A 14,883-nucleotide genomic window follows, 5' to 3' on the forward strand; every position below is an offset into this window, starting at 1 on the left:
ATTCCATCCTCATAGCACAGCCAATCGTGCTCCCACCCAACTTTTGTCATGTGCAATTCATTGCCCTTCTGAAGTTTACCTGCCACCAGTCACCACGAAAAGAGGCTGCCGCAAACAGGTCGCGCACAAAGCTATTGGGCCGTTACGACACCTGCCTCCAATCACAACACAAAGTACTCACCAGTCTAGCTACCCACGATTTGACACAGTACATGCGAAAACTGCACTGCAGGCACTCCTCAGTCTTCCACCTATCTACATATGTCACATGAACCACTTCTCACTCCCCCACCCGTTCCCTCCCTTCTTGTTGCCAACAGATGGCGTACGGTACATTTCCCAGAACCTTCCGCTGCTGCACTGTCCTCCGATACACAATGGCAGAGTTTCCCAAAAACTTTGACACACAGCACGCTTCCATCCAGCCAACCACCGGGCGTGTCCAATGTTGGCCGACATCACGGCATACCGCAGGCCAATGAGACTTCGGTCCGCTGAGCGAACAGGGAAAGGGGTCCGCGTAGCGGACCCAGATATCACATTTTTTGGGACGTACATTTCACTAATTTGCAACAAAAGTACTGGTCAGATTTCCACCAAACACCCAAGCCCTGCTCCTGCAGCAAATTTGGTGAAAATCCGTCCAGCCGCTCGTAGTTTTTCCCCATTCAGTCTATGGGAAAGAAAATGTTTTGGGTCCCCCCCTATAACTTTGACCCCCCTTCACGAAATCTCACCCAACTTGGCTCCAGGGGGAGCAAAGTTATAAGCTGCCGAAAAAGTGCTCTTCCTAGGAGTTTAGCAACGTAACCATAACTACACAGCCACTACCGCGGGACTTGCAATATATATATATATATATTTTTTTTTTTTTTTTAAACTACAAAAAATATTTAACTGAAACATTACTGCACGTCGACAAATGTTCCCTCAGATGCAGCATGTTTTTTTTCTGCCTGCAGCTGCTAGGTGGCTTTTGACTTTGTTGAAGGTCACGACAATGCGTATTCACAGGACGCAGACTCGACGAGCTCTCGCTTACTTTGATTAGTCATACTGAAATATTCTGCTCAATAGGGCTACAACACTGGCACACCAACTACGTTATAAGAAGGCGTTACCCCGCCCCCACCCCGGACCAATTTCTAGGCCCTGGAGTTGGAATTATGATGCTGCAATAACGTTAAAAGATTTCAAAATATAATGACACCTTTGCTTTGTTAGTACATCTAGTAGTTTAGCCCCCACAGCAATCAGAAAAAGGACAAGCGTGAACCTGAAAATTAAGTACAATAGCACATTGGGAAAAAGGAGTGCCTATTGCAGAATACCATGCAAACATGCCTTGCTCAGAATTACTGTCCTTTCTCACAATTTGAAGCATAGATGACTACAGCCCAGAGACATGAACCCAAGTACATAAAATTGATGGGCTGTGGGTGATGAGATGATGCACAATTATAACTTCTCAGTTGTCTCTGGTGATAGAGTTATAGAATTATAGAATTGCCCATTTATGCTATTCCAGAGTTTAAAAGATACCTAAAATTCCTTCGTTTATGGCAGCCCTCAACTTCAAACAACAATTGGGGAGGAGATTGGAGAGAGTTTGACATCACTATCCTTCTATTGAAAAATCATATTAAGCTAAACAACCAATTTTCTCTTTATGGATAGCGAGTGACATACAATCGAGTTGGCTACTAACTGACAGAGCTCTCTTTTCGAATGTGAAGAAAAGTCCAGACTATTTATATGTATACTCCCCGTAATCTTATTTCTGATGCTTGTATTGCTTACATTTACATGCTATGCATAGGCGGAAAGCTAGTGAAAGATTCAGAGTATTATAGTTGTTGTTTTCGAAACTCGAAAAGGGACGTCAACAGGGCATGCCAGTAATACTATCCTTAGTGTGACGTTAACTGTACCCATGGTCCTACACGCGTCAAGGTCCCACAGATTGTTTCTGACATGAGGTTGCATGAAGTGTTGCGCGAGTACAGGTGTATTAAGGCAGATATTTATCAGATAAAGCTCATATAAAAATCTATGCACCTACTCCGATGGGAGGAAGGGTGGGCACGTGTGAATCTAAGCAGTTACAAGCATCAGAAATACAATTACGGCGAGTAATGTATCCCCCTTCTGAGGCTTGTGGAATCTGCTTAGATCACATGCTATGCATAGATTAGCAAGAAGTGTTAGGAGAAAGTGGTGGGTTGTGAGAAGGTCCAGTGGCGAATAGATGTTTTAGAACCGCTTGTCCCACCAAGGTATCTGCTTTAGTGTGTGTATCAATGCTGTAGTGCTGAGTGAAGGTGTGTAATGAGCTCCATGTAGCTGCTTTACAAATGGCGTCCAGCAGGACGTTTGCTATAAAAGCCATAGTAGCTCCTGTACCCCTTGTGGCGTGAGCTCGGTGTGAAAGGCAGCGTTTTGCTTGATAAAGAGTAGCAGAGCTCTATGCATCTGACTATCCATCTGGAGATGCCATTTTTTGAAATGCGGTCTCCTTCTCTGCCTGGTGCTACAGAGACAAACAGTTGATCTGTTTTCCTTAGCGGTCTGGTAATGTTTACATAGTAAACGACCACCCTCCTTACATCTAGTGTATGGAGTTTCTCAGCTGAGCTAGTTGGGTTCTGAAAGAAGGCCGGCAGCTCTATGGATTGGTTTACGTGACATTTTGAAATGAACTTCGGTGAAAACCTAAGGTGGGTTCTTAAAACCAATCTGACTTTGTGGATAGCAAAGAAAGGGTTTTGCACTGACAATGCTTGAAGTTAGCCAACTCTCCTTATGGAGGCGATTGCCACCAAGAAAGCAGTTTTATACGGGAGATGCTTAAGGGTTGACTTGCGAATAGGCTCAAAGGGGGCTCCCATGAGTTTTGCAAGTACTACATTGAGGTACCAGCCTAGTGGCGGGTTTGATATAGGAGGGTGGAGTCTTTTACTCCCTCCATGAATGCCTTAATGACAGGTACCTTCCACCATGTGCTCGGAGTGGTGGTGTATGCGCATAGCGCCGCCAGGTGAACTTTGAGTTAAATACTTGTCCTGAGTCTAACAGGTGTAGCATGTAGAGAAGAATGTGAGTTGGAGAACCTTCTATCGGGTTTGTTTTGACTGGCAACAAATTACAAATCTTCTCCACTTGTCAAAACAGTGCCTGGTGTTTGGTTTACTTGCCTCCTTGAGGATATCCATAAACATTTGTGGTAAATTAAGCTGTCCAAACTCTATGGCCTCAGGGGCCATGCTGCCAGGTTTAGTGCATGAGGTTGAGGGTGTAATGTTGTTCCCCCATGTTGGGAAAGCAGGTTGGGCTGGCACAGGAGTTTCATTGGATCGCACATCGCCAGCTTGTACAGATGTGGATACCACGGTTGCCTCGTCCACATGGGAGCAACTAGGATAAGCTTCACTTGCTCCCTGTAAATCTTGTTCACCACCCTGTTCATTTGAGAAGTTGGGGGAGGGGAGGGGTGAAGCATAGGCAAGTTTCCCTGACCAACTCACCCATAGGGCGTTCCCCTTGGAGTCTGGTTGGGGAAACCTGGACGCGAAGTCTGGGCATTGCTCGTTTTGTTCTGTAGCGAACAAGTCTAGCATGGGGTAGCCCCACTGCGAGAAAATGTGATCTACGACATCTTTGTCTAGTTGCCACTCGTGATCTTCTGGAAGCAGATTTCTGCTTAGCAAGTCGGCTAGGGGGTTGGGTTCTGCTGGTACATGTAATGAGGTTAGGAATATCCCCAGTTTGTGTGCCCACTTCCATATTTTCTGTGCTAGCCTGGACAAATTTGGAGAATGTGTGCCCCCCTTGCTTGTTGATATAGAACATTGCAGTGGTGCTGTCTGTCAGGATCTGTATTGATTGGTTTGTCAGATGCGTCTCGAAGGCTTGGAGCGCTTTGAATACTGCCAGAGGTTCCAGCAGGTTTATGTGGTTCTGTGCTGTGATGAGAGTCCACATCCATGTGCTGTGTGATGACAGTGATTGGGGCCCCCCACCCGGAAAGTGATGCGTCTGTTGTAACTATCGCTTGCACTGCCGGATCGTGGAAGGGTTTTCCCCTTCAACAGATTCTCCTTTGTCCACCAGCGAAGGGCCTGTGCTAGTGTGGCGAAACAACCACTAGATCGTCCCACTGACTGCTTGCCTGAGACCACTGTTTCGCCAACCACTCCTGCATCGGGCGCATGTGCAAACGTGTGTGTGGATCCAGGTAAATGCAAGATGCCATCATGCCAAGCAAATTCATTGCTTTGCGTACGCTTATCTGGTGACCGGCTTGATACTGAGGTATTTGCAACAGTATGTTTGATTCTTTCCTCCGATGGAAAAACCAACCCTTCTGTCTTCATAACCGCTCCTAAGAACGGTTTAGTCTTGTTCAGTACGAGGCTCGACTTTCTCGTTTATTGAGAAGCCCAATTGGAAAAGAAGGTTGATTGTTCCTGGAGTATTTTGCTTACAAATTAGGGGTGTTTCCCCCGTGAACAGCCAGTCGTCCAGGTAGGGGTACACTGGGATTGTCTCTGTGCACAGGTGTGCTGCCACCACTGCCAGTACCTTGGTGAATACCCTTGGAGCGGATGCTATACCGAAGAGTAGCACCTTGAATTGGTAGTGCTGGTTTGCTACCTTGAATTGGTAGTGCTGGTTTGCCATCTTGAAACGCAAGAATTGTCTGTGCGCTGGTAACATTGAAATATGAAAATAGGCATCTTTTATATCCAACAATGGCATGTAGTCCGATTACTTCTTGTAGCGTAGTCCTGCAGATTTTTTGTGGCTTGACATAGGTGTTTGCAGGGCGCAGATCTAATACTGGGCGCATTGTTAGATCTTTCTTGAGGACAAGGAAGTACGTTGAATAGATACCCTTGTTTACCTGATTCGCTGGGGCGATTACGACGGCGTCCTTTAACAGTAGGGTTTCCACCTCTGCCAGATGTATGCGCTGTTCCTCTTTTGTGGTGGCCTTTTGTTGCGGGGTGGAAGGAGGGCCTTTGTAGTAACTCTATGCAATAACCGCCCACCATGGTAGAAACACCCACTTGTCCGATGTGACTCCCTACCATGCGTGTGTGAAATGTGTAATACGTCGTCCTACTGGAGTGGCATGGGAGGGGACCTAAAGCAGGTGGTCATTGCTTTGGGGGGGGGGGGGTGGATCCACCTCTGGATCCTCGATTCGAACACCAGTATGAACCCTGACCCTGGTTGCAACCACTTGCTCTTTGCAACATTTGTCCCCTGAAACAATGAAAATGATGACTTCTCCTTTGGCCTGAGTGTTTGGTTGTAAGCTGACCCAGTGACTTTAAGGTGTCATTCTTCCTTTGCAGTTTTGAGAGCATCCTCTACTGCTTTGCCGAAGACAAGAGTAGGCTTGATCGGCATATTGAGGAGGTTTGGCAGTGTCTCTACTTTAAAACCTGAATGGCGCAGCCATGCGTGGTGCTTTATAAGAGTGCCCTCTGCAATAATTCTACCAGCATTATCCGCTGCGTCTAAATTATTCTTTAGGATACAGTTAGACACAGACTTCCCTTCCGCAAGGCAGAGTTGGGATTTTAGTGGCTCTGGAGCAGAGGCCATTAATGTGGATATTTCCTCCCACTTGTGGCAGTTGTTGCTGGCCAGCAGAGTGGTATTATTGGCAATTTGTGCCCGATATGCCACCGATGTGGACACTTTCCTGCCGAAAGTGTATTTTATTTGCTCTTTGTCTGGGGGTGCCTCCGATTATGCAAGAGGGGTTCCCGCCCTTTTCCTTGTGGTGGTAACCACCAGAGAGTCTGGCTTTAATTGGCCCCTGATGTAGAGGGGGTCAGATGGAGCTGGCCGAAACATGTTCTCAATGCGGGTGTTTACTGCCCGCGTTAGGTTTGGTGTCATTAGAGAGGAGTCATCTACACGGATTGCAATATGGGGCTAAAATGGGTCGCTGCCTTTTTGTCACCTAATATATCCACAACACAGTCCTTGTCGACTAGTGTCTCTTGTGTCTGGATTTGAAAATTATCAGCTGCCTTGAGGAGCATGTCATTGAACTTTAGCTTATTATCAATAGGGGGAGTCTGCCACCGGCGGGTCAACATGATCTGGAGACGGCAAGACATAAATGTCCTCGTTATCATAATAATGATCTACCTCAAGTCCACATGACCCTCGGAGTCCGAGAATGCTCCAGTGTCCTGTAGGCTTTGGTTGGGGCCATCCAATTGAAACTGGTCTGGGTCATACTGAGGGGTGTCTGCCTGAAAGGTTTCTGTTTGTGCCCTTTTAGAGTGGCTAGTGGGAGTGCTGCCCCACTAGCTGGTGGTGGATTCTGCAAGTTGTGAAGAGCTGGAGGATTTAAATAAATAAATAAATGAAACCGCCAATGAAAGACAGACATTCGCTTCATGACACGGTATAGGTCTTCAGCAGACCACCGAGGAACTTGGGATAACTGCTGGAGTGTGAGGTGGATCCAGAGTAGGCTGCCTCTTGTATTTCATAGTTGCAGACATATTTCCTTTCCCCTGGGTAACTTTCTCCTTCTCCGACTTCAAAGAGTGGTGTTTCGAAGCCCAGCTTTTCAGCAGTGTCTCAAGGACGTGTTTAACAAGGTGTGTTTTGTAAACTGCAGAGAATTTGACGATTTCGACGCGTGTGAGGACCGTTGTTTTTGGCTGAGGTAGTAGCCTGCGCTGTGTCTTGCGGTTACAAGATGTACAGCACCCGAAACGGATTTGTCTGCCGACTACAGGGGCCAGTCGTGAGGCGAACACGAATGCTCAGAGGACCGGGAACTGGTGGACCTTCCCCTCAACGCTGTGTAGTTGATGTTGTCGACTTATGGCCTTGGGTTGCGTCTTGTGTGATGCAAGTTGTCTGTGCTGATGCCGCCAGGTGTCTGCCCCGTAACAGCGCCACTGGCGTGTCTAGTGGGGTCGGGGGATTGCATGTGGGAAACTTTAGATTTCCCTTTCGCCTTCGTCGTCACTGAAGATGCCGATGCTGCCGTTGTTCGAAGCACCTACCAAGACTATGGCGGCCTGGGCCTGCATGGCCCAGCGCTTTGTCTTGCAGTCCTTTAAGGTTTTCGGCTTAAAAAGCTTTACAGCTGCCTTTGTCATGGTCCCTCAGAAGACCGAGGTTGCACACCCAGTGCGAGTCCTTCCAGGGACATTTTCTGTTACAATTTGGGCAAAATTTAAAAGGTGTATTTTCCATGTCTAATTGGAAAGGCAGCTTGCCAATTAGAAAGGGGAAGGGCAATATGCATTCTCTTAGTAACTAAGACATGTAGCCACCCCCCACTCTCCCTACTGTCTGGGCCGAGGCCCGAATCGGCCTTCCGAGGCCGTGGAAGATCGTCAAAGCAAGTTGTGCAGTCGACAAAGCTTGTCCTCTAAACTGTTGTCGAAGTGGTTTGTCGAAGAAACGGCTATGAAAGGACAGAAAGAGTAACTATCATTTTTCATAATAAAATGGCATTAGCCGTAAAGGAACTCTGATTTTAGCATCCGATGATGCTGATGGAAAAAAAACTATCTGAGGGACCTCGACGCCTGATGGACCATGGGTACAGTGGACGTCACACCAGGGGTCACACTAGGGATATTATTACTGGCACTCCCTGTCAACGTCCCTTTTCGAGTGTCAAAAACAACTAATACTCTACAGCTTCCACTAGAGGTCGGCCTATGCATTGCATGTAATCTAGCAAAAACAAAGAGTTGATGGCTGGAAGGTTTAGAATTAATCTTAACCACTGGCATTGCTCTGGGCAACCCTCCAGACCACCGTTCTTCGCCTGCCAAGCCATTACAGAAGGGGAAAGACCATATGCAAATCAGACTTGGCCCCACCCCAAAAGGGGCAGTCCAGCCCGAACTGCTAGGTCACATCCCTTCTGCACGAGACCACAAGCATCCCCAAACATGTTTCGGCCTGGTTGGGCCTCATCAGTGAGGAGTAGCTTGGGTCTCAAGGCCCAGCAGGCACGGGACCCACGTCGGGGCATACCCGTCCCACTCGGTACGGTGGTCTGGAGGGTTGCCCAGAGCATTGCCAGTGGTTAAGATTCATTAGCCAGCCATCACCTCTTTGTTTTTACTCTTGCATGTGATCTAAGCAGATTCCACAAGCCTCAGAAATGATAATGATATAGATATGGGATACATTACTCACCGTAATCGTATTTCTGATGCTTGTATCTGCTTAGATTCACATGCTGTGCGCATAGGCCGACATCTAGTGGAAGCTGCGGAGTATTACAGTTTGTTTTTCGAAAGTCGAAAATGGGCGTCGACACAGGCGTGCCAGTAATACTATCCCTAGTGTGACGTCCACTGTACCCAAGATCCCTCACGCGTGTAGGATCCTCAGATTGTATTTTTTCTGACATGAGGAAGCATGAGGAGTAGCGTGAGTACAGATAATCCAAGCAGATAGACAGAAAGGTAAGACTACAAGCAATCATGCGCCTTCTCTCGGAGGGGAGGAAGGGTGGGTCGCATGTGAATCTAAGCAGATACAAGCATCAGAAATACGATTACGGTGAGTAATGTATCCCTTCTGAGGCTTGTGGAATCTGCTTAGATCACATGCTGTGCATAGATTAGCGAGCAGTACCAGAAGAAGGAGGTGGGATGTGAGAAGGGTCATGAGCAAACAGGTGTCTTAGAACCGCTTGTCCCACTTGTGTATCTGTCTTGGAATGAGTGTCAATGCAGTAATGCTGAGTAAAAGTGTGAATAGAGCTCCAAGTAGCCGCTTTGCAAATGGTGTCGAGGGGAACATTTGCAATGAAAGCCAGAGTGGCACCAATGCCTCTAGTAGAGTGGGCCCTTGGCGTAAAAGGCAGAGTCTTTTCAGAAAGAGAGTAACACAGCTGTATACAGTTGATAATCCACTTCGAGATAGCGCCCTTAGAGACGCGATCCCCCTCTCTGCCTGTAGCTACGGAGACAAACAGTTGATCTGTTTTCCTTAGCGGTCTGGTTTTATTTACATAGTATAGGACCGCCCTACGCACATCTAGGGTGTGTAGTTTCACCTCAGCCGAGCTTTGCGGGTTTTGGAAGAAAGCCGGAAGCTCGATGGACTGGTTTACATGGAACTTGGATATGAATTTAGGTGAGAACCTAGGGTGTGTGCGTAAAACCAGTTTGTCCTTGTGGATAGTAAAGAAAGGATCCTGCACTGACAGAGCCTGAATTTCACTGACCCTTCTTATGGAGGTAATGGCTACTAAGAAGGCCGTTTTATAAGTCAGGTGTTTGAGACTACTTTTATGCATGGGTTCGAATGGGGGTCCCATGAGCTTAGCTAGCACCACGTTGAGGTCCCATCCTGGCGGTGGGTTCGAAATAGGAGGGTGAAGTCTCTTTACTCCTTCCATGAAGGCTTTAACCACTGGTACTTTCCACCACGAGACCTTGTTATGGGATGTGGTGTAAGCCGAGAGGGCTGCCAGGTGTACTTTCAGCGAGTTAAAAACCAACCCTGCATCCAGCAGGTGGAGCATGTATGTCACAACGTTGGAAGGAGTGCAATCAACCGGGTTGATTTGTTTATTCTGGCACCAGATAACGAATCTTTTCCACTTATCAAAGTAACAGTGCCTTGTATTTGGTTTCCTGGACTCCTTTAGAATGTCCATACACCTCTGTGGTAATTTGAGATGTCCAAACTCTATGACTTCAGGAGCCATGCTGCTAGGTTCATAGAGTTGGGTTCCTGATGCACTGTTTGACCCTGTTGCTGGGACAGTAGGTTGTACCAGGCTGGGAGTCTGATGGGCTCGCACACCGCCATCCTGCGTAGGTGTGGAAACCATGGTTGTCTCGCCCACATGGGAGCAACTAGGATGAGCGTCATCGATTCCTTGTTCATCTTGTACACCACCTTCCTGATGAGAGGAGTTGGTGGAAAAGCGTACGCAAACATCCCTGACCAGTTCATCCACAGGGCATTCCCTTGGGAGTCCGGCTGGGGGAACCTGGATGCAAATCCTGGGCATTGTTTGTTTTTGCTTGTGGCGAATAGGTCTATAGTGGGGAAACCCCACTGAGAGAAGAGATCTTCTACTACGTCTCTGTGAAGGACCCATTCGTGTTCTTCTGGGAGGGAGTCTCTGCTTAGAGCATCCGCTAGGGAATTGAGCTCCCCTGGAACATGTTGCGATGACAGGAAGATGTTCCGTCTGAGTGCCCATATCCATATTTTCTGGGCCAGCTTGGACAGATTTGGCGAACGAGTCCCCCCTTGCTTGTTCAGATAGAACATGGCTGTCGTGCTGTCCGTCCTGATCTGCACCGACAAGTTCAGTAGATGGGGCTCGAACGCCTTTAGCGCTCGGAATACTGCCAGAAGCTCTAGCAGATTGATGTGGTTCTTGGCTACTGAGTGAGACCAGAGACCCTGAGCTGTGTGGTGGAGAAGGTGAGCTCCCCACCCAGTTAGGCATGCATCTATAGTCACCACGGCTTGTACTTCGGGATCGTAAAAGGGTTTCCCCTTTGCGAGATTCTCTCTTGTCCACCAGTGTAGGCTCTGTACGAGTGTTGGCGAAACGACCACTAGATCGTCCCAATGACCACTTGCCTGAGACCACTGTTTCGCCAACCATTCCTGCATGGGACGCATGCGCAGACGCGCGTGGGGGACCAGGTAAATGCATGACGCCATCATGCCCAGTAACCGCATAGCTTTGCGTACTGTTATCTGTTGACCTGACTGATAAGGCGGAATTTGCAGAAGTATATTGCGAATTCTCTCTTCCGAAGGGAAGGTCAATCCTTTCTGAGTATCTAGGATAGCTCCTAGAAACTGTTTTGAGGTGCTTGGCACCAGACTTGACTTTTTCTCGTTGATAGAGAAGCCTAATACGTGGAGGAGGTCGATAGTCCTCTGAATGTTTGACCTGCAAATTCCTGGGGTTTCCCCCGTTATGAGCCAGTCGTCCAGATAAGGGTACACCGGGATTGCCTCCCTGCGTAGGTGTGCAGCCGCCACCGCCAGTACCTTGGTGAATACCCTTGGTGCTGAAGCTATCCCGAAGGGCAGTACCTTGAATTGGTAGTGGCGACTGTCCACCTTGAAGCGCAAGTACTTTTTGTGCGCTGGGAGCATGGAAATATGAAAATAAGCATCTTTCATATCCAAGGTTGCCATGTAATCCCCATTTTTTAGGAGGGGGATTACCTCTTGTAGCGTGGTCATACGGAATTTTTGGGGCTTGACATACTTGTTGGCAGGCCGTAGGTCCAATACTGGGCGCATTGTCAAATCTTTTTTTGGCACAAGGAAGTAAGTTGAATAGATACCCTTGTTTACCTGGTGTCCTGGGACGAGTTCTATCGCGTCCTTTTCTAGCAGAATGGCGATCTCCTCGAGAAGGATCCTTTGATGCTCTAGGGAGTGCACTCTTTGTCGTGGAGGATGGTTCCGGGGACGCTGCAGTAGTTCTATACAATATCCTGCGGATACTGTTGACAGCACCCATCTGTCTGAGGTGATCCCTTCCCAAGCTTGGGTGAAGGTGGAAATGCGTCCCCCTACCGGGGTTGCGTGACAAGGGACCCTGAACTGAGCGTCACTGTTTTGGTGGAGGCGTGCCACCTCCCTTGTTGGGGCTGCCTCTGCCTCTTCCACGACCTCTCTTGTTACCCCTGCCGTAACTCTGGGTAGACTGCTGGTTGTTATTCCATTGTGTACCCTGTCCCTGGGCATAGTTGCCTCTTTGTGAATTTTGGCCGCGTGGGCGACGAAAATTACTGTTCCCCCTCTGGTTAGGGGGTTTGTTGGTAAGCTGGCCAAGGGATTTGAGAGTCTCATATTCATCTTTGGCATTTTTAAGTGCGTCTTCGACCGCTTTCCCAAACAATAGGTCGGGTTCCACTGGCTTGTCTATTAAAGAAGCCTGGGTTTCTGTCTTGAATCCCGACTGCCGTAACCACGCATGTCTCTTGATAACAGTACCTTCTGCTATCAATCTCCCTGCGTTGTCAGCGGCGTCGAAAGTTGCTTTTAAAATGCAACCAGACACGGCTCTCCCCTCTGCCGAGATCCGAGCCAGCTGGCCCTTTAACGGTTCTGGAGCAGAGGCAATGAGCGCCGCGACTTCTTCCCATTGATGGCAATTGTAACTAGCCAACAGGGTGGTGGAGTTCGCAATCCTTGCTTGGTAGGCGGACGTTGAGGCTACCTTCCTGCCAAACCCGTAAAGTTTTTTGCTCTCCTTGTCGGGAGGAGCTTCTGATGAAGATAAGGGCGTGCCAGCCCTTTTTCTAGTGTTGGTAACCACTAGGGAATCTGGTTTAAGATGTCCCCTTATATACAGAGGGTCAGACTGGGCTGCCCGGAAAATCTTCTCAATTCTGGGGTTGACCGCTCTGGTGAGGTTAGGATTCACCAGGGAAGGATCTATTCTTCGTTGGATGGATTTGAGGATAGGGATGGTCTGTGCGACCGGTCTTCTCTCTCCTACAAACTCCTCCGCGAAGTCCCTTTCCTCCTGTACACCGTGGGTGTCGATGTGGAAGTGTTCCGCTGCTCGAGCGAGAACCTCGTTAAGGAGGGGCTGGTTATCAACTGGAGAGTCGGTAACTGGGGCTTTGCTTTGTACTGGGGAATCTACTCTGTAAATTTCCTGCTCATCTTCTCCCTCCTCCAGGTCCTCATCCTCTGCATAGTAATCTGTCCCGGTTTGTTCTTCCATAATTTCAAACTCCTGGTCCTCTTCAGGGAAAACTTGTCCCTGGTAACTGGGGAGTGGAGTAGAATATGGAGTGGAGTAAGGCTGAACCTCGAAGGGTTCAGGTCTTTCGAACCGGGGCTTTTTACTTAGCGGGATAGGATCGGAGGAGCCTGAGGGTGTGGCCCCTTGAGGGTTATATGAAAGAAAGTGGTCTGGGTTCTTATCATAAAAATCAGCCAAGGAAGACATCCTAGACATAACCCTGTCTATGTCTTCACTGGACCATTCCCTGGAACAGGGTATTACTTTAGTAGGTGATGATTTATGGGATTTTTGAAGGGTAGACTTGTGTTTGCTTGTCTGCCTAGGGTGAGAGGATGGCTTTACAGGGGTGGAAGGCTGTGCTTTCCGCTGTTTCCCCCCCTCCCCGTGCGTGGAAAAATGTTTTCCCTGTCCCTTGGAGGCCCCAGAGACTTTCGACGCCTGGCGCCGAGGGTCTGGAGAGGTATCTGTGTGCTTCGGGCGTGGGGCCTCACTGGTGTTAACCGCGGTCTCGGTATCTTGGAGCGCGGCTTGGGGGTGGAAGTCGTCTTCGTCTCCCGACGATCGAACTTCCGTTAATGTGTGTAGCGAGGCACTCTTGGCAAGAGTGGATGATTGCCTTGCGTCGTGAGGTGATCTCGATCGAGAGCGCCCAGAGGACACTGAGTCGGACCGTTCTTTTTGTGCCTCCTTCCGGGAAGTCGACGTCGTCGAAGTCCGGTTGGTCTTAGTGTGTTTAGTGTGTGTTAGGTGTGTAGCGCTTGCGTCGCCGGGGGTCTTCCCCATAGCCGCCCTGCCGGACGACCTTCCGAGGTCAAGGACCTGCGCTCGCCGGCTGTCTTTCGACGCCGTAATGCCCTCGCCGTCCGAAAGTACGGCGTCGCTGCCATCGCTGAAGGCGCCCTCCGCTGCCATGGCCTCCTGCCTGGCGTGGTGGGCCCAACGCTTTGTCGAACGGTCCTTAAGTGTCTTAGGTTTAAACCTACTACACGCTCTGCAGTTCGCTTCGGGGTGATCCCTCGGCAAGCAGAGATTGCACGTGGCGTGCCTGCCGACCCAAGGGTATTTGCGATTGCACTTGGGGCAGAATTGAAAAGGGGTACCCTCCATACGCGGGCCGAGGCCAGCGGCCTTCCGAGGCCCAGATCCGTCGTGCAGCAGTCGACGGTCGATGACTTCTCCAACCGTCGTCGAGGTTGAGGGTCGACGTTGGGGTGGGGAAGGGAATGAATAAGAATTATAATTATAATAACAGCAAAAGTAAGGCTAAGGCCAGGGAACTCCGCAAGATGCTTCCGACCAGTATGGCGGAAAAAAACAATCTGAGGATCCTACACGCGTGAGGGATCTTGGGTACAGTGGACGTCACACTAGGGATAGTATTACTGGCACGCCTGTGTCGACGCCCATTTTCGACTTTCGAAAAACAAACTGTAATACTCCGCAGCTTCCACTAGATGTCGGCCTATGCGCACAGCATGTGATCTAAGCAGATTCCACAAGCCTCAGAAATATATATATATATATATATATAACACACACACACATATATTTTGTCTGATTGCTCTCAGTGCTCCAGATAAAATTTTGAATCTGGTTATTTTACGCTCTATTTGTGGGAGCAAAATGATTTTGAGATTCCTAAAGGGAGCATTTTATAAGAGCAAAAATTGCTTTTAACTGTAAAACAAATGTGTTCAAAATAAATATGTCTTTGCACCTAGTCACTCATGCACATTAAAAGATACATGGTTTTCCATCTTCAGATTAGGCAGTAATAGTTTCTTCATGTAGCACTAGGTGTACTCCTGACCCAAACAGTACCATGAAGCTGCGTGGGTGAAAACAGGGGGTGGGGGGGCAGGGGGGTCAGGCTCCTTACATCCGTTTTCTATTTTTTTTATTGGAGTAGCTATACTTCCCGTTTTTTTGTTGTTGAGAGTATTTACCTATTTTTAGGGCGTACAAGTGGCTGATACACCCCTTATCTGTAGAGCGGTTTGCACTGCTACATGGCTCTAGGAGAAACATTAAATGTTTAATACCTTCCGTGACAAATACATCACAAGGCCCTATTTTGGTATCTAGAGGGGCTCGGGGAACCTAGGACACCCACCAGCTGAATAAAGAGC

At 48.5% G+C, this 14,883-nt stretch overlaps 1 protein-coding gene across 1 annotated transcript in view; it reads right to left on the reverse strand.

Annotated features, from left to right (window-relative positions):
* The window catches only part of CUL4A (cullin 4A), a 2,221,838-nt gene that overhangs the window by 1,988,582 nt on the left and 218,373 nt on the right, over positions 1-14,883 (reverse strand). The window lies entirely within an intron of this gene.

This window comes from Ambystoma mexicanum, chromosome 7p (assembly GCF_040938575.1).
Source record: "Ambystoma mexicanum isolate Mex_15411 chromosome 7p, UKY_AmexF1_1, whole genome shotgun sequence".
NCBI lineage: Eukaryota > Metazoa > Chordata > Amphibia > Caudata > Ambystomatidae > Ambystoma > Ambystoma mexicanum.